This window comes from Saccostrea echinata, unplaced genomic scaffold (assembly GCF_033153115.1).
Source record: "Saccostrea echinata isolate AGI-Se365-2 ecotype Australia unplaced genomic scaffold, CSIRO_AGI_Sech_v1 ptg000009l, whole genome shotgun sequence".
Lineage (NCBI taxonomy): Eukaryota > Metazoa > Mollusca > Bivalvia > Ostreida > Ostreidae > Saccostrea > Saccostrea echinata.
Genome location: NW_026889758.1, coordinates 23359789 through 23380756, shown reverse-complemented (window position 1 = coordinate 23380756; position 20968 = coordinate 23359789). Strand labels below are relative to the sequence as shown.

Here is a 20968-nt window from a genome sequence, read left to right as displayed (position 1 = left end):
ATTCAAAGGTTATAGGATAGATCCGGTTTCATAAATAAAATTGGTAGTAAAGTGTAAATTGCTATAGTTTGTTTCTTTCAAAAACATGTCCTTAAAAAAATTGTTTCCTGACCTTTTAAAAAAAAGGGGGGGGGGGGGAATCACAAGCTACTTAATCTTCGCTTTTGTGAAAATTTACGGCGACGTTTTTTCCAAAATCGCCCAATACTGTGTAATATCGAACCTTTGTTTACCTTTTATGGTTATTCTTATCATTGCATACAGCGTATCATACCACGAACAATTGACCAATTGTTGAATGAATAGCAACGTTTATTGTACACCTACATGTTTACTTCGAACACGTGGTTCATACCAATCTACAACCCGATATTAAATGGACTGCAAAAACCAATGGAAAGGGAATATTGTTTTGATGAAAAAACAAAGATTGGCAACTAAGAAAAATGCCACGGGCATTTGTAGTTTGTTGATACGTTGTTTACTAGAAAATGTACATTAGAAAAGAGAATATCTTACATTGTCATTTGTGTCATATTGTAAATTTTGAGTTGTCATGTTGTAGATTTTGTATTTACTGCCACCCGGTAATTCAAAATTAACAACATGACAGTTGCGAAATAATGCTAGTAATCTAAATGCACATTTTAAAAAATCATTTTTATCAGATGTTCAATTATGTCAAAAGTGTAGATTCTATACTGAGGATACTGAATATACATGTAACCTAATCAAATGTCCATCATTATGATCATATACTGTTGAAAGAAATTTACTGGTAAAAAATTAAATGATATTAATTTTGCTTTTGAACGCGACACTGTAGAGAGGAAAATGTCAATATTCCTATCAAACAAACTGTAAAATATTTTTATATGTACACGAATTTATTAAATCTACTAAGAGACTAAACTAAGTATACTGTAATATTAAAACCCTATACATGTATATTAAAAATGTACAGTTTTACAATATTTATATTGAAGCTGGAACAATAAGTAAATAATTTACTATATATAATTAGGGGTCATCATCTTTTTTTATATAATAATTTTTTTTTCAGTTTATTAAAGTCAAGAGACATACATCTCAAAGACAAAATTTACAATCATACATTTTAATACATATATTGACGATATTAACTTCCAACATGTACAATACATATAATATTTTTAACCATTTATAAATTAGTTAAATACACTGTTCTTGTTGCACTCGCTATTTGCAAAAAATTTCCTAGATTATATAATTCTTTTACAGTCTGTGTACTAAGTAACTGTACCAATTTGAAGACACTTGGTCTTCGGGAGTAGTAGCTTTTAATGTAGTTTTGTCTTAATGTATTATAATATGGACATTTTAACACAAAATGGAATTTATCTGCTATATCACCTGATTGGCAAAGATTACATGTTCTATTATTTCTCACAGTTTTATTATATCTTCCTTGTTCAATCATTAAGTTATGAGCAGATAGTCTTAATCTGGTAATTGATACTCTATATTTTAAATGTATTGGTTTACATAAGTAAGATTGAAGGGTAAAATTATCAACAAGGTGTTGATAAATGAGACATTTTGGTGATTTACATAAATCTGACATAATGTTTTGGATATATTCATCACATAATCTCTGCTGTAAAAATATCAAGTGTGTTACTGTTTATACAATTTCTATCAAACAGTTCTGCTAAGCCTAACCTAAGAAATTCATTTTTAATATTGGCAATACTGATGAATAATATTTGATTGTGAATCTTTATTTTTGATTATCAGCATTTTTATTATCATGAACACAAGTATCATTGCTTATTGTCTTTGTCTTGACCTATTTTATAAGGAGAGAGTATGCATAGGCTTTGCCTGTTTCCCAATCCTTATTGAATTATTCAATAAAATATTTTGAAAGCTCATGTAGTTGAGGGTAACATTGAAAATTTCAACCCCTCGAAAATCATTGTTAACCACGGCTGAGGCTCGGTTGACAATGGTTTTTTTGGGGGGTGAAAATATTAAACATGGCATATACATGTAGTTGAGTGTAACATTGAAATTTTTCAACCCAAGAAAACTATTGTTAATCGAGGCGTACTCAACTACTTGTAATATTTATCATATATTATACTTTCATGTAAATTAAATGAATCTGATTCGCCGAGAAACATTTCTTAAAAAACACTAATGATGAAGTCACGCCCTCCAGCGTAGCAACAGTCAACATTGCTTGACGACGGGTGATATTCCAGAAAATAGTGACTGCGCAGAATTTATGCGCGCACGATTCACTGTTATACGTTTTTGTATAAAACATTCAGTATAATATAATAAATATTGCATGTGGTTGAGTGTAACATTGAAAATTTTCACCCTAAGAAGACCAGTGTCAACTGAGGCACAGCCGACGTTTGGGAAATGGAATTTATTTATTTATTTATTTTTTATTTATTTATTTTTTTTTTAAAATTGCTTGTCAAGAAATTTCTGGGAATGATACGTTTGGGAAAGGAGTTTAGTTTATTTTTTATTTATTTATTTATTTATTTTTGTTTCTTGTTTTGTTTTGTTTTGTTTTTTGTTTTGTTTTTTTTTTTTTTTTGCTTATCAAGAAATTTCTGGGTTGGATTTTTTTTGACTGGGTGGAAACCTCCCCCCTCCCCCCCCCCCCGGAAAAAAAATCCTGGATCCGCGCCTGTATTAATACCTTTTGACACAATAGAGAACATCAGTAAATATCAGCACAAGAGATCATATCCGTATGTTGTGAAACAATAGAGAACAGAAGTAAATATCAACACAAAATATCACAGGCTACGATACAGTAGAGAATATCAATAATTATATACACAAATAATATACCAGTATATTTTGATACTAGAGCCATCGACACAAGAAATTATATTTTAATGTTTTGATGCAATAGACTTCATCATAAGACATTATAATATCAGTATGTTTTGATACAATACAGAACATTAGTAAACAAGAGATGACTTCTTTTGTTCTAGATTTATTGAAATAAAACATATCAGAAAGAACAGAAGGTTAAGATACAATAGAAAGTATCAGTAAACATCGACACACAAATTATATAAGTATGTTTTGATACAATAGAAAGTATCAGTAAACATTAACACAACAAATTATATCAGTATGATTTGATACTATAGAAAGTATCAGTAAACATCGACACACAAATTATATCAGTATGTTTTGATACAATAGAAAGTATCAGTAAACATTAACACAACAAATTATATCAGTATGATTTGATACTATAGAAAGTATCAATAAACATCGACACACAAATTATATCAGTATGATTTGATACAATAGAAAGTATCAGTAAACTATCGACACACAAATTATATCAGTATGGTTTGATACAATAGAAAGTGCAAGTAGAGCTTTTCCAAAAAGCTTACCGTCTTTAGCAACAACCTTAAACAGGAAACTGAGCTAAACCTATCAGGCCGTATAATTCTTGAAAAATTCTTGGCTTTGTTAGATCATCAGAAAATTATCTCCCTTGCTTTGAACAGCATTTCAACCAATGAAATAATTGAAAATTTTCTCATCATGCAATTTCTACCAATCACAAAAGAGAGGAAGCGCATAATCCGAAGACTGTAAAATACTTCAACTCTGTATACCGTCTTCCAAGGAAGACGGTAATCAGTAAACATCGACACACAAATTATATCAGTATGATTTGATACTATAGAAAGTATCAGTAAACATCGACACACAAATTATATCAGTATGATTTGATACAATAGAAAGTATCAGTAAACATCGACACACAAATTATATCAGTATGATTTGATACTATAGAAAGTATCAGTAAACTATCGACACACAAATTATATCAGTATGATTTGATACTATAGAAAGTATCAGTTAACTATCGACACACAAATTATATCAGTATGTTTTGATACAATGGAAGACATCCGTAAACATCGACACAAAATGATATCTAAGTACCTTTTGATACAATATATCACACTAGTATAAATACTGTCACAAGAGATCACTACTTTGTTCCATATTTATCGAAGAAATAAACATGTCAGAAAGGACAGAACATTTAAATTCAACAGAGAACTTCAGTAAACTTAGACGAAAAAAATTATTAATACCATTATGTTTTGATTCAAGAACATCAGTAGATATCGACACAAGAGATCATATCAGTACGATTGATAAAATAAAGCACATCAGTAGATATCGACACAAGAGATCATATCAGTACGATTGATAAAATAAAGCACATCAGTAGACATCGACACAAGAGATCATATCGGTACGATAACGGATAAAGCACATTAGTAAACATCGACACAAGAGATCATATCGGTACGATAACGGATAAAGCACATTAGTAAACATCGACACAAGAGATCATAGTAGTACGTTTTGATACAATAGAAACATTAGTATACATCACATCAGTACGTTTTCATACAATGGAGAATATCGGTAAAGATCATGGCAATCAGAAGTTAGAAGGTTATTCCCTATTCCCTATTGACTATTCGAATGGCGAACCGGATGCTGCTACCGGTTCCCTATTCAAATTACCGTAAGTGTCCTAATGATTTTTTTTTCAAAAAACTTGAATAACTCATTATAATACATGTTAAAGAAGCAAATCAAAGACATCACTTAAAAAGGAAGAGTGAGGACCCCAAACCAATGTAGCTAGCCTGACCAAAATGATGACAATGGATAGAAAAGGTAAACCTTGAATCAGGAGCTGGCTAACACCCTGGATCCCATATTTTGACCTTCATCTTTTTACAGGAGAGGGGTCTGGGAGAGACCCCTCGACTGTCAAAAGGAATTGAATTTACAAGAGCGGTAACCTATTTAGCTAACCCGGTCAAAATTGGAAAAATCCCCTATAATACAGTTATAAGAGTACATAGTTCTAGGGGCTGGCTAACACCCTGGATCCCATATTTTGACCTTCATCTTTTTACAGGAGAGGGGTCTGGGAGAGACCCCTCGACTGTCAAAAGGAATTGAATTTACAAGAGCGGTAACCTATTTAGCTAACCCGGTCAAAATTGGAAAAATCCCCTATAATACAGTTATAAGAGTACATAGTTCTAGGGGCTGGCTAACACCCTGGATCCCATATTTTGACCTTCATCATTTTACAGGAGAGGGGTCTGGGAGGGACCCCGTGGCTCTCAAAAGGAATTGAGTTTACAAGAGTGGTAACCCATTTAGCTAGCCCGGTCAAAATTGGAACAATCCCGTATAATACAGTTATAAGAGTACATAGTTCTAGTATGTTTTGATACAATAGTGAGCAGAGGTAAACCTTGATACAGGAGATCCTACCAGTATGTTTTGATACAATAGACGCATTAGTAAACATCACATCAGTACGTTTTGATAAAATAGACAACATATCAGTAAACGTCAACACAAGCGATCATATCAGTGTGTTTTGATACAGAAGAGAACAGTAAACATCGACACAAGAGATTAGAGCGGTACATTTTGATATAAAGAGAACATAAGAACAGCATCAGAGATCATACCAGCATTTAGATACAACAGAAAACATCAGTAAACATCATATCAACACGTTTTTATACCAAAACATTAACACAAGATCGTATCAGTACATGTTGATACAAAAGAGAACATATAGGTAAACGTTAAATTGAGAACATATCAGTATGTTTGGATACAAAAGAGGCAACACAGAAGTAAACACAACAGATCTTATAAGTAGTGTACGTTTTTGTTTTTTTTTTTTAGAGCAAATTTAGAAAAACTGTCACAAGAAATCGTATCGGTATATTTTAATACATCAGAGAAGATAAGTAAACTTGACATAAGAGATAATAATCAGTTACGTTTTAAAACAGTATAGGACATTAGTAAACATTGATATAATAGATCAAACAATAGAGAACATCGTTTAAGATTACATATCAGTATAATATCGTCATGATGCAATAAATAATGTCAGTAAATATCGACAAAACGATCAGAAACTTTTTTACATATATATACGAAAGATGATTTAATATTGGGAAATCTCTTTCTTTGGCACTTCTTCATTAAGTTAGGGAAAACCATGCTTTAACGTCCGACTAATGAGCATATCTTTTCTAATTTCTTTTTGTAACGGGGCTTTTCAAAACAAATTCCTTGTTTTATTTTTATTCAAGTGTAACTTAGACGACCTCTATCTGCTGTTCCATGAATTCAATCTATACATGGGATGAATAAGAAAATTATTTTTTATAAATTACTCTGTGAAAATTTCAACAAGCAGACCGGTCCTTTTCGAATTTTATTTCTCTATCAAATACGAGTTATGGATGTTGGGGAATTGTTGTTTATTTCTTAAATACAGTGTATATCATGTAATTTTATTTGTAAAAATCAAAGACCAGTGAGTCAAACCTAAGTTTTAAAGATTTATCGTGTTACTTAGTATTTACTCTGTTTAGTTAAGAAATAAACAACAATGTTAAAAAGTTCACTGCGAAATGAACTTGGTTGGTCACGTGATCAAATCCTGTGAAGACCAAAGGGCTTCTCAGTATATTTGATCACGTAACAAACCAAGTTCATTTCCCAGTGAACTTTTTAACATTGTTGTTTATTTCTTACATTTACATTTGAGACGAATATTCCAAATAGAACTGCATTTATTACACGAATGGCCCGCAATATTGTTGTGATAATAATGTAGAAGTTGTTTGGTCTTGAAAGTTCGTCTCGCTCCAACATTTGAATATTTACTACATGGATGTTAGGCAGGAAATATCTGTTTATAATAATAAAAAAACAATGGTCGCTACTAAAAATACTTACTAATTTGATAAGTACTTTATATAGGTATGTTAAGTCAAAAGTGGTGGTATCGTCTGTTTCAGTTTACATAGCTTCAAAGTAATTTCGGGTTAAAAAGGTAAGCGCAATTTTAGGCTAATTATATTATTCAGTACATTTTTCTCACCGAAGGAAGATGTAATGAAATCTGTTGAATGAAAAACAATTTTATTTTTTTCATTGCTAGTGTTAGAAGTTCCGAAAGCAGTTTCACTGCGACAAAAAATATGTAGGCAAGATATCATCTCAAGTGTGATTCGGTCACGTTATGACCTAGCTCTGACTCCCTAGTAAGTTCACTTCTGTTCAATAGATTCATCTAAGAAAAATATTTGCAAATGTAAATATATAGCAATTATTGTGTATTCACAATATAGTGTATATACATTTGTATGTTCTTTATTGTTATGAATTTAACAAAAAAAGAAATAAACCAGTCACGGACAGATGACGCCATATATGGAAGCCAAACTCTAACATGACCATAGGACAACACCATATACAGTAGTACAATAATTGATAGATTTAACGTACTACAAAAGCGAGCGTGGTCGTCAACCTGTCTGTTAATTGTGTCATGAATAGGCACTGAAGGCCTTTCCATAAAAAATAATATGAAATCTTTGTTTACTAATAATAAGTCAGAGTTGGTGTTAATTTCTAGAGAAACTATTTTATAACAACATGCAATAAATGTATAGACCATATAAGATAATAATTATAGCCGCATTATTGATATAGTTCGCAATTTGAGCTGCATTTTTGAGAATTTTATTTTGCTGATAAATTGTGCTATCATGATAAATCTGTATGTAATTTAAACCTTCATGATCAATTAGACTGATATAAAGTATTATTTTTTTTTTCAGAAGAAAGATTTCCGTACAGTGGAACGCATAGTATTATATATGAAATCAATATTGTACAGGATGACAATAACGTAATTTTGTTTCATTCAAAGCTGATGAATAGTTCTTCCAACGCAAATATAAACAATAGAAGTTTATAAACGTTCCTTTTTCTGTCATTGAAATAGTTAATTAAAATATTGCAACAAAAATTTCCGACATCAAAGTTGTAGCTCATGTTGCTTTAACACAGTGTCACAGACTGTGGCGTTATAGTTGAGCGGTTGAGACGTCATAGCTTAGCTTGAAAACATCGTAAAGTGGATTTTATCAATATATTTGGGAAGAAATTTGCAGTTTTAGTCTCTAATTAGATGGTTTAGTTACTATCTCTATCTTACGACAGGCCAGAAATTATTTTTTACTTACTTTGATATCCTTTCACACTGTGACAGAATATCACTTTGGTATCCTTTTACATGTGTCAGAATATCACTTTTATTCAAAAAATAAAATCTGGCCTGTCATAAGATAGATATAGTAACTTGCTATCTTAATAGAGCTAATACTGCAAATTTCTTCCCAAATATGTTGCTAAAATCTATGCTATGTAATGTTTTCCATCTCACAACCGGTAAGCTATGACGTCTCAACCGTTCAACTATGACGTCAAGCCCATGACACTGTGTTAAGAAAAGGCAGAAGCAAAGGGAAAATCAAATAAAAAATGTAATAAACAGAAAATTCAATGTTTTGTAGCTGAATATGGAATTTATTTCACTCGTGAGACAGGATTTTTTGATATTTTCACTCGTGCTTCGCACTCGAGCATGCACTACATATGAACAATTTCTAAAACGAGGCAAGCTATTGACAAAGAAGTTGATGAGACAGGGATATCAACAATCTCGTTTGAAATCATTTCGCAAGTTTTATGGTTGATATATTGACCATGTCAGCAAATACAGCCTATCATTAAGTCAAATGCTGGCTGACATTGTTCATACTAATTGTTAGGCCATTATTTACGCACTTAGATGTCTACGGATTTTTTTCCGTTTTTCCCGATCATGACAAGGAGCACACAGCGGGTGTGACCAGTCGGCAGGGAATGCTCGCTCCTCCAAGGCACTTGATCCCACCTCTGATGTTTTTGGAGATCCTTGTTTACTCTGCTCCCGATTTGTATTGTTTTAATGGACTTTGAGCTTGAATACTGTTCGTTATCTCCATATTTCACTTCCACACAATTCATGTCACACATTATAGAAATTCTTTCATTTCTTGCAAGGGTGGTTTGCAGTCCTTCTGTGTTTACATTTTTTTCATATCTTCCACTTTCAATTCTGAGATTATGTGCACTTTTTCTAAATTTACATATAATTTTCCTTTATTCAAAACTATTTAAAAATAAATACTTTTCAATTTCAGAACTTCTTTTTACATAGAAATATATGTTGCAAGTTTACCCGACAGACAACCCTCTTCTCTTTTCATTAACCAGTATTGTAGAAAATCCTCTCTAATAATATTTTTCAGTTGTTTTTTTAAAGTTATTAGTTTCATTGATTTACATTTAGACCAAAGTATGCCCATTTTCTTACACAAATAAGTTACATTTGAAAACCAACTATTTACATCACAGCTGTCCAAAAACTTATTTATCCGATGGGATTGTCCAAGAGACCCGATCAATCAGCAAATAGTTCGTAGAAAATGGCGATGGATTGGACATATCCTCGGAAAACCATCGGGAGACAGTAGACGCCACGCTCTCGAGTGGAACCCCCAAGGCAAACGTCGGATTGGGCGTCTCAGGACAACTTGGTGAAGGTCATGCGAAGAGGAAATCAGACAGTGTAAACAGAGCTTGGAACAACTGAAAAAGGCTGCTCAAAACAGAGTGCGCTGGAGGACTGATGCTGAGGCCCTATGTTCCACCAGGAACCAAAAGGAACCATGATGTCCAAAATTATGCTTTCTTTGTTTGCATTGTATAACAAAGAATATTTCAGATCCTAACCTCCCATTTATGTAGGGCCATGCGTGGGGAGCTTACAATATCTATATACTAAAAACAAATGAAAATGCTATTTTTCGGGGAGGAAGATCAAAATGTGTTAAAGCTATTATAGCAAATTTATTAAGGGTAAGTTTATTAATCCATAGGGTGTAGAGCTTTCAAACTTAATACAAGTTACATATGTTAAGCATTTGTGCTGGGAAAATTAGAAAAAGGGGTGGCTAACTTCATAACAACATGTACCATTTGTGAAAATGGGGTCGAAGTCGTTTATTAATGCCGTGTGTTTTGCAAAAAAAGTGGGAGAGGCTTACACCCACCCTTCCCACTCACACATAATTATGAAGAGCTCAGGTTTACAGCTCAGGTTTTTTAGAACTGCAATGATGTTATCCTTTAAAGTTTTAGATACCGTTATTCTTAAAAGTTATAGTATGTACATTGAACATAATCATCTAATAAACTAGATTGTTCACTTCTGTAATTAAGGCACATTATATGAAAAAAGAAAGAAAGAAAAGAATCTGTTGTTGCTATGCATGAACATGTTATAGAAATGTACATGAGCGATTATAAATACTCGAGAAATAGTGATTTGTGCACATTCCGATAGACGACTGATGTCAATCATTTTCTTCTAAAGCACTGGGCGTTACCTATTGTTGGCGTAATTGAAATATATGGCAAGCCCTTTTACTATTTATTCGTAAAATAATTTTTTCTTTCAATAAGAGAGATATCTCTTTAGCTTAGAGAGATATCTCTTTAGCTTATAGAGATATCTCTTTAACTAAAAGAGATATCTCTTTGTCCAAGAGAGATATCTCTTTGACTAAGAGAGATATCTTTATAACCTAGAGAGATATCTCTATAAGAAAAAGAGATATCTCTTTTTGCAAGAGAGATATCTCTTTTACTTAGAGAGATATCATTTTAAGCTAGAGAGATATCTCTTAAAGCGAGAGAGATATCTCTTAAAGTTAGAGAGATATCTCTTTAACAACGTTAAAAGAGATATCTTTCTAAGTTAGAGAGATATCTCTTTAGATTTTCAAAAAGAGATATCTTTCTAAGTTAAAGAGATATCTCTTAATGAAAGAGATATCTCTTTTCAAGTTAATCTTAAAATGAAATAATTATTCCTCCCTTAATACGAAAGCGAGGCTAGACACCACATGGCAGGAAGTGTAATGTTTGATGATCATATATGGGCAAGGATCAGCTATTTGTAAATAATAACGGCCGTCACTTTTGAAATTGAAATCAAGAAGAATATATATTTTTTGCAATTCAGAAAGTTTTATTTATACTTCTGTAATATAAAAGAGAAAGAATAAACAATTTAATCTTTTTATTTTAAGAAATAAAATTAATATTACCGAATTTGTGTAAAATTGTCCAACTTTTGCGCATGCTTATAAGAGATTTCCCAACCTATGTGTCAAAAATGCATTTTTTTAAAAAAAAACTTAAATTAATACTTTTTATATATGACTATTCTAAAAGATAGATGTTTACCTTACAATTATAGATAAAAATAATTACAATTGGTTATCATTAGCCCGAGAAAAATAGCCTTAAAAATGTATAACGGACGTTATGAGTGTCGGTCAACATGATGGGTTGACTTTAAACATTGAAATGTATGTAACTGTATAGAAAATATACGAATATTTTATGTTAGGTTTAACTTAAAAGTATACTCAACAGGTGCTTTCCCATAACGTCTGCGTAAAGGATTTAAATACTAAATTATCGCAAATTTAGCAAAGGTACACAGGTGTCGGTCAAATTCGTAACGTCCGTAATCTAGGGCGTAAAATGACTTGCATATGCGATATATAGAACCAGTTCGTTTTTTCTATTAGTTTTACCACACATTTGCAGAATACGTCATCAAAAGTGACCATGATACAAAAAAAGGAGGCAAAGTGGGTGAGTTGCATTGTCGGTCAACATTTCTTAGTAGATAACAGGCGTCACGCTAATAACTAAATAAGATTTATATAATTTTTAATGATAAAATGGACAAGCCATGTTCTCCAATATGTTGAAATCTATAATTGTTATTGTTTGACACAAAAGTTAAGCATTTTTCTAGAACTATTACGATCATAGAGTTCGGCAGTTATATTTTGACTAACATAAAATATACGGATGTGACAGTTTGACAGAAAACAATGTCAAACCTTAACTTCTGAAGCACAATGATTCGATTATGTAACATAGAAATTTTATGGACATATTTTTCGCTGTTTTGATTATTAAAAAAATAATTTATTTTCTTTTCAGATGCCATGCTACCAGTTCCTTATTGATTTTCTTGGCTGATTGCCTGTTATGATTTGACCATTCTTAATCTGTGCTGATACCAATTTTTTTCTTATTATGTTATTAAAGATAAAATTTTATCAGTAAACTTCAGTTGTATGTTAACTGATTAATGAAGAACAAATAATAAATTTACTAAATAAAAATTACAAAGCCCGTAGAGAGTTAAAATGTAACTACCATGAAAAACCGTAACGGACGTTATATTGTAACATCCGTCACAGTGCTTAAAAAATTCATGAAAATACTTGCAGTAGTTTTAATTATAGTATTAGCAGAATGTTTGGATGTAGATATTTGACACACAAACTTCATTGCATGTATGAAATCATGTGTATTCTTAAGAAAACTTACGAAATGCTTTAAAAATAAGCGTCAATGTAACCTCCGTAACTAGCAAACCTTAGTTTGTCAATTTGTAAAATCCATTTTTGTCATAAGGTCAAATATAACATCCGTTTATTAAACAGGATAAAAAATTGTTAAAGGGAGAAGTAATGTACCTTATTCTGCTTTTTTAAAATGAAAAACTAGTTTTATTTCCTCATGAAGTGAAAAAAACACCGAAAACACGATTTCTTTGCAGAAAGTAAGAATGATGAAAATGCTACAGCAAGAGAATTTGACGTCACCTCCGTCACGATTAATTGTGCCATATTTATTTTACAGATAGGTCATAAAAAGCTGTATTATTCATTCCAAGTGAAAGTGTGGTCAGATTCATGCATGTGGTGGTTTTTTTAACGTTTCGAGAAGGGCGAAAAAACCTCCAAAATTCGCATTAACTGTGTCAACATAACGCCCGTCACTTTTTGATCACCTATATTTGGATGCGATTTTCTTAAAAAATAAAAACGCAACTATCTTTTCTTTTTTGATTCATGAAGGAAGATATAAATATAGATGTTTTCAACTAGAAAAAGTGTAAAAATATTGACACAATTTTTTTCACTGTGACGGCCGTTATTATTTACAAATAGCTGATCCTTGCCCAGATACGGTAGATCTCTGCCTCTGGAATAGATTCAGCATGCCGCCCAATCCCAGAATGAAGTATGTAGAAAGAACTGCTAAATCCCTTGTTTGAAACAACAAAAGGATAATGACTACTTTGTTGATAAACATGCTTAAGTCTTTATATTCAGGAAAACGAAAGTAGGCTAGCAATAATCGCAACTGCGATGGACCGAATTTTCTCAGCTTTTGAAATAATCAGCTGTTTCTAATTTTAAATCTAGACAACACTGAATTACTTGTCATATTTATTTAAGTTATATTGTTAAATAGGTCAAAATTAAAGACTACTTTAATTAACATCCTCGTCGAAATCAAGTTGGAGAAATCGGGTGGGGGTCTATTCCGTTGAACAGTGAATTTTTGCTGAATATTTTTATTGGGCGTAATTAATGTTGTTTTGTAGAAAAAAGTGGGGAGATTTGCTCCCAGCCAACCACCAGCAATTCTACAATTAGCCCCATTAGGTTCTGATGTTCATGGTTTAATGCACAGGTGCTTGGGGACAGGACCCCCCCCCCCCCCCATCAGGCCCGTTGCAACGATTTCAAAAGGCGAAAGGGGGGGGGGGGGTTAGCAACTTCTCCAAAAAACAGTAATGGCTCTGAATTATTTTTCATGATTTTTTAAAGCATTTGTTGATGTATAATGCACTATAAAAATTCACAATTGATGCAATAAGTCATACATGTATATGTATCCAGAGATATATATGTCTCTGGTATCTGATGTACCCCCCCCCCCCAAATATAAATAACCTCTCTATTTATATCATTGGTATATTTTTGTACATAGCTTATTAATGCATTAATTGTGAATTTTTATAGTGCAATATACATCAACATATATGCTTAAAAAAATAAATAAAAAAAAACTCGGGGAGCCCAAAATTTTAGAGGGTTGGGGTGGGTCGTGTTCCTGTTCCCTTGAAGCACCTGTGGTTTAATTATGTACTACATTTTGTCTCTTGTCTTTTATACAATAAGCTGAACTCTGATTGATTGCAAAGATCAATAATATGCGCTAGTCATTATCCTTCAATAAATCGCACAAAAAATTAACAAATTTAAATAAATTCAGTCTAACTAAAATTACATGTAGATCTTTATTCTGCTCCAACAAGATTGCTACACATTGTGATCTAGTTGGGTCTAATTTTAATTTTTTCTGCTCTCACTAAAGGAAAGGGATCAAGACATTCTTTGATTTTGATGCAAATTCTATTGTGTGAAATGGAAATAAAAATTATAATAATGGATTGCCAAGTCATAATTGCAACACTTCTTTTATGGAAATCTATAGCTTGAACTTGTTTTTTTTTTAGAAGTTTGAAAATTTGCCTTAGCAGAATAGAAATACTTTCCTTGTCATCTGAAATGTAGGAGAATATAGGTTCCCCTTAATCTTCAGAATTTTTATGCCCCCACCATAAAATGGTCGGGGGGCATATAGTGTTACCCTGTTCCGTCATTCTTTCATTCCGTCATCATTGAATTTCCATTCATTATCTCGGCAACAGTTGTACACATTCAACTCAAATTTCATTTTGATATATGGATACGTCATAGGAATATGCAGGTCAAGTTTGAATTTGGTCATGGTATTGACAGTTATCCCCCTTGAACTTGGAAAAGATTTAAAAATTCTCAATTTCTAATCATTATCTTGGCTACAAATGTGCAATTTACAATTTGCAATTTGAAATTTTGGCTGTCTGCGGGGGCATTTGTGGTGTTACCACACACATCTAGTTTGTAAAATAAAATCCTTGCCCTTTGGTCTTTGTTTTCATTTCCCAGCAAAATTAATCTATCATGGCACATGTACATTCTCTGACAATTCCTCAGAATTTTTTTTAATATTTTTGAAATCAAATATTTCTGAAATTAAGCAAAGTTTACGGTTCAGCGCAGTCATTTAGGGTACATACCATTAATATTCCAAATCACTTTTCATTTAATTTTATTTAAATGCAAAAGGTGTAAATAATTTTATGCCAGAAATTGGCTGTTTGGTATTGACAGAAAGCAGTGACTATGGTACAATTCATTGAGTATACCTTCCATAAAGTAACCATGACTGGGAGATTCTTTTTTTGTCTCTGATATAGTGTAAAACAGGTCACTTCAAATAATTTGTGTGTTGCAGGTTGAGACATCTGAGTTGTGTCCCCTCCTTTGTCATAATGCCAGCTAGTGTAAAGCTGAGATTGATCAATGTACTCTAAGCTAACTTAGGACTGTGCTCTAGACCTGGTGTATTCCTAAGGGAATAGAGAGCCAACAGGTATTTATTCTTACTGATTGCATGACTAAATATTAATAAAATATGTTAATCATATCTTAATGAATTCCATCTGTTCAACAATCTTTGATTTACCTCATTACTTAAAAAAAAAAATGTTACACAGAGGAATTGTCCATTTCAGAAAGACAACTATATAGTTGTAAGGGTCCAATCACTATGAATCGATTTCATTGAACATTTATATGGGAATGGGATATAACTCAGTCAACAATATTAGTTTTCTTTATAATATCCTTAGCTTTCAAATTTTATACGTGATTCAGGCCACAGAAGGAAGACATGTAGTTTATGAGATCACACAAAATAAGTTTGTTTGTTTGTAGACCATTCTGCGTCATCACATTTATGGTGATGTGTTAAATACACATAAATAAATACATGTATAACTTTAATTCACTCTGTCTTACAAATTAAAACCCTTCAATATTATATACAGAAGTAGTTGATGAAAGGTTGACACCTACATACACTGTAAATGAACTTAAAATTTAAGAAATACCAGGTACATGTTCTAAGATTGAATTGTGTGTCTTTCAAGCTTGTTTACTTCCATTATGAATTAAGGTCAAGATCTAGTAAATGACTTTAGACTAACTGTTTTGTGCTAGATCTATTATGACGTCATAATCAATTTTAACTTTCTTTAACTAACTTTAATTTCAATTTGAAATCATGTGAAAAGTAATCCCGATACCTATATTCAATTTAATACTATTTTAAAGAAGAGACTAATAACATACAAATTATCGTTTTCTGAGAGACTGTAGGCAATCTGGATACATTTCCTTTGTCTGATATGGAAAAAAACTCCCGTATTCATGACTGGTTTTCTTAATTTTTCATTGAAAATGACAGTTTAAAATATGATTTTTCGTCTTGTTTATCTACAAATTATGCCCGGAAACACTTTATTTGACCAAGCTAAAATTATAAAGCATCATTAAAGGAATTTATTTCTCAAATTTGAGAAATCTGTAGGCACCTTTCATTTACTAGATCTTGACCTTAATAATTAAACCCTTAGTTTGGCCCTCTCTCACTTTCATATTTTTAGCTCACCTGAGCCGAAGGCTCAAGTGAGCTTTTCTGATCACATTTTGTCTGTAATCTGTCTGTCTGTCCATCTGTAAACTTTTCACATTTTCGACTTCTTCTCCAGAACCACTGGGCCAATTTCAACCAAACTTGCCACAAAGTATCCTTGGGTAAAGGGGATTCAAATTTGTTCAAATGAAGGGCCACGCCTTCTTCCAAGGGGAGATAATTATGAATTTGTGAAAAATTAATGGCATCTTTAAAAAATCTTCTTCTCAAGAACCACTGAGCTTGAAAATATGAAACTTATGTGGAAGCATCCTCAGATAGTGTACATTCAAGTTTGTTCAAATCATGACCCCCGGGGGTCGGGTGGGGCCACAATGGGTGTTCAAAGTTTTACATAGGAATACGTAGGAAAAATCTTTAAAAATCTTCTACTCAAGAACAGCAAAGCCATGATTGGTCATATTTAAATGGAAGCATCCTCAGGTAATGTAGATTCAAATTTGTTCAATTCATAACCCCCCCCCCCCCCGAACCACTTTTATATTTAAACTTTTCAACCTTTCAAGACTAAACTGATTTCTGCTTTTTCCTAGCCATAGTGCTCAGATGAGCGATGTGGCCACTGGGCCTCTTGTTTTTAATTTTATATTATCTATTCCTTTATTTGCTTAGCTTGACATTGAATGATCAGTTACATCATTACTACATTTTGTTATATTTATTTTTGAAATAATAATTTCACAGGTGAATCACAAGAAGCAACTACCTAAACAAAGTTGAGAATCTGAGGGTGTACTACCAAACCTATCCTGTCCTGTTTGAAGAATTCCAGGCCAAGAAAAGTGATGCACAGACTTCTGCACTCTCTGCACATTTACTTGTTTTTAAATGTCTAAAATTGTTTGAAAAAGTTTAATTACTTACTGGTACCGTGTATATGTATCCACATTTCAACAATGACAAAGTAATTTATTCCCAAGTCAATAAAACAATGTATCAGTGTTTTCAATATCTTTATTTGAATTCAAGATGAAAAGGTTATTACATGTACATACCAACACTTGTTTTTTTGTGTACTGGTAATACATGCTATGAAAAATTGTAATATCATAAAGTATAGTCGCCCTGATGCTTATACTTATGTGACTTTTTTTATTTAAGAGGTCTTCCCAAGTTAAGTCAGTAAAATCTAAATCTGCAAAAATTCTATCATTAAGGATTCAAAAATACCTTCCAGTTATGGCTGAATTGTCATGGATTCTACCTGCATGTAGACTATAATTGAACTATGCCTATATAATTCAATAACTGTGAACAAACTCCAACATTATACCCCCTATACATTTTTTTTCTGAAAATGCCAATATCAATCATCTAAATGTGACCTTGAACTTGCCAAAATGATACTGGTTAAGAAAGAAAAGATGCATCTTCTATTCACCATAAATCTTTAAATAAAAGAGAGATATTTACTGTTTCTCCATTAAGACATTATAGACCTGACATGAGCAATGTTTTTTGGCCAATGGCCTTGAACTTGCCACAATATCACGGGTAAAGGTTATGATGTACTTTCAGCTTACAAATAATCTTTGAAGTTTCCAGTTTCAATACTTATCCATAAGGGAGTAATGAAATGAAAACAAATTTCACACATTTACTGCCAGTAATCTTGACATTGGATAAGGTCATGAAACACCATTTAGTCATAAGCAATCTTTGTGTCAACTATCATTTGCAAATTATGCATTTGACAAAGGTAATACACTTTTTCTGCCAGTTACCTTGAACTTGCTGAAAAATGACCTTGATTTAAGATCAGTCATAACCGCAGGTCATGCTCAATATTTGCGATAAGTATGAGCCTCTAAATGTTCTCAATTACAAGATATAGTCAAACAGGAATTATAGATTTTTATAAATTTTTATATTATAAAATCACCTCAAACTTCATCAAATAACCTTGGGTCAAGGCCATCACACATATATTCAATTTATGCATGAGGCACAAACTTCCAATGCTTCTTCAATAGGAAATCAGGGTTTGGGCTACAGTCAGCCTTTTCATTCAGCCCTCACTCAAAAAAGTGTAAGGTAAATATGAACAACATAAAGAAAAGAAAATGAAAGAAAAGACAAAAATTTTATATTACTTATAGATGAATGAAAAATGAAACTTATACTTGTGTATTGGGAACATGTCTGAGAGAGGAACAAATGACAACTCTGCATAGGAGATTGATATCCTACAAGTTTAAATAAGGTCCACAGTATCAGTAAACAATAAAAAACTATACTAACATCACATGTAATTTTTTTTTTCTGTAGCCAGAAGATTAATAATAGGACAATAATTTCTTCTTGGGTTGCAGTTTTGTTGAAGTGTATACAGTGAATTGTTAAATTATGGTCACTTGACATAGGTGAAGTAAAACCTCTCTTATTGATAAAACTTGGATATTTCAGAGTTCCACAGATCCATATAAGGCATTCAGGTGGGTTCAATTTCTGGTGGCCAGATAGTTAAATTGGTAGAGCAAATGACTACTGATTCAGGGGGCCCTGACTTGAATCCTGGTCTGGCCCATACACCCCATTGCTTATCTCTTTTCTGTCTATGCAAAGAACTTGACAATGCAGACTTTCCCTCAATGGTAGAAGTGCTTGTCTCTGCAGACTGTACTTGTGACCTACACATACACAAGGAAAAATCTTTTAAGACTTTAAGAGAACATAGTGTCTTTTTGAATTGATCTATTTCACGTTTCAATGTTGTTAACAGCATATTTCTAAGTTATAATAAAACAAGAGGCCCATGGGCCACATCACTCACCTGAGCACATTGGCTAGGCAAAAGCACAAATTAGTTCAGTATTGAAAAGATTAACCGGGGGGGGGGGGGGGCTTGAATTTTAAACTACCTGGTGATACTTCCATGTCAATAAAACAAATGGCTTTGTTGTACTTGAGAAGATTTTTAAAAATTTTCACATATATTCCTTTGTAAAAATTTGATCCCCCATTGTGGCTCCTCCCTATCCCAGGGGTCATCATTTGAACAAACTTGAATCTACACTACCTGAGGATGCTTCCATATCAGTATGACTGAACATAGCTTTTCTGTTCTTGAGAAGAAATATTTTTTCTATATGTTCTTATGTAAAACTTTCGATCCCCCATTGGGCCCCACCCTACCCCTGGGGGTCATCATTTGAACAAAATTGAATTTACACTACCTGAGGATGCTTCCATATAAAAGTGACTAATCATGGTTTGTTGTTCTTCAGAAGAAGATATTTTTCTATATATTTCTATTTAAGACTTTCATCCTCCATTGTGGCCCCACCCTACCCCCGGGGGTCATGATTTGAACAAACTTGAATCTACACTACCTGAGGATGCTTCCATATAAAAATGACTCATCATGGCTTTACTGTTCTTGAGAAGAAGATTTTTAAAGATTTTTCCTATATATTTCTAGGTAAAACTTTGATCCTCCATTGTGGCCCCACCCTACCCCCTAGGGTCATGATTTGAACAAACTTGAATCTACACTACCTGAGGATGCTTCCATATAAATATGATTCATCATTGCTTTGCTGTTCTTGAGAAGAAGATTTTTTAAGATTTTTCCTATATTATTCTATGTAAAACTTTGATCCTCCATTGTGGCCCGCCCTACTCCCAGGGGTCATGGTTTGACCAAACTTGAATGACTGTACACTACCTGAGAATGCTTTCATATAAATATGACTCATCATGGCTTTGCTGTTCTTGAGAAGAAGATTTTTAAAGATTTTTCCTACATATTTCTAGGTAAAACTTTGATCCTCCATTGTGGCCCACCCTACTCCCAGGGGTCATGATTTAAACAAACTTGAATGTACACTACCTGAGGATGCTTCCATATGAGTTTCATCTTTCCTGGCCCTATAGTTCTTAAGAAGAAGATTTTTAAATGATGCCATTATTTTTTCACTAATTCATTATTATCTCCCCTTGAAAGAGGGCGTGGCCCTTTATTTGAACAAACCTGAATCCCTTTACTCAAGGATACTTTGTGGCAAGTTTGGTTGATATTGGCCCAGTGGTTCTTGAGAAGAACTCGAAAATGTGAAAAGTTTACAGACAGACAGACGGATGCCGGACGAAATGTGATCAGAAAAGCTCACTTGAGCTTTCAGCTCAGGTGAGTTAAAAATACATACACATGTAAAAATTAACTCGCACTTTCAGCTCAGGTGAGTTAAAAATACATACACATGTAAAAATTAACTCGCACTTTTTCAGGTAATCATATTAACTTGTTACAATCACTGGAATCTTGGACATCCTTCGCATTCGAAGACAAGTGTCACAGAAAGTGTGTTGGACATACCCTTGTTGCACTTCATATCTGAAACAATGACAGAAAAAATTTGAAGGGGATGTTTCATTAATCATTACATGTAACTGGTCTTTTCAAATTAAATACAGTGGTCTGCAACTGCACTAGAAAAACATGAAATCAAAAGGCCCATGGCCACAATGATCACCTTAG

The 20968-nt window shown here is 32.8% G+C and overlaps 1 long non-coding RNA gene across 2 annotated transcripts; it reads left to right on the top strand.

The window, feature by feature from the left end:
* Positions 1–13058: 13058 nt before the first annotated feature.
* On the top strand, positions 13059–17432 carry LOC133183473 (uncharacterized). 2 transcript variants are annotated; one of them, XR_009720649.1, is made up of 3 exons: positions 13059–13116; positions 15226–15363; positions 17173–17432. It is a non-coding gene; the product is annotated as an uncharacterized LOC133183473 (long non-coding RNA). The 2 variants fall into 2 exon arrangements; XR_009720650.1 differs by lacking the exon at positions 13059–13116 and adding an exon at positions 14409–14469.
* The last annotated feature ends 3536 nt before the right edge of the window (positions 17433–20968 follow it).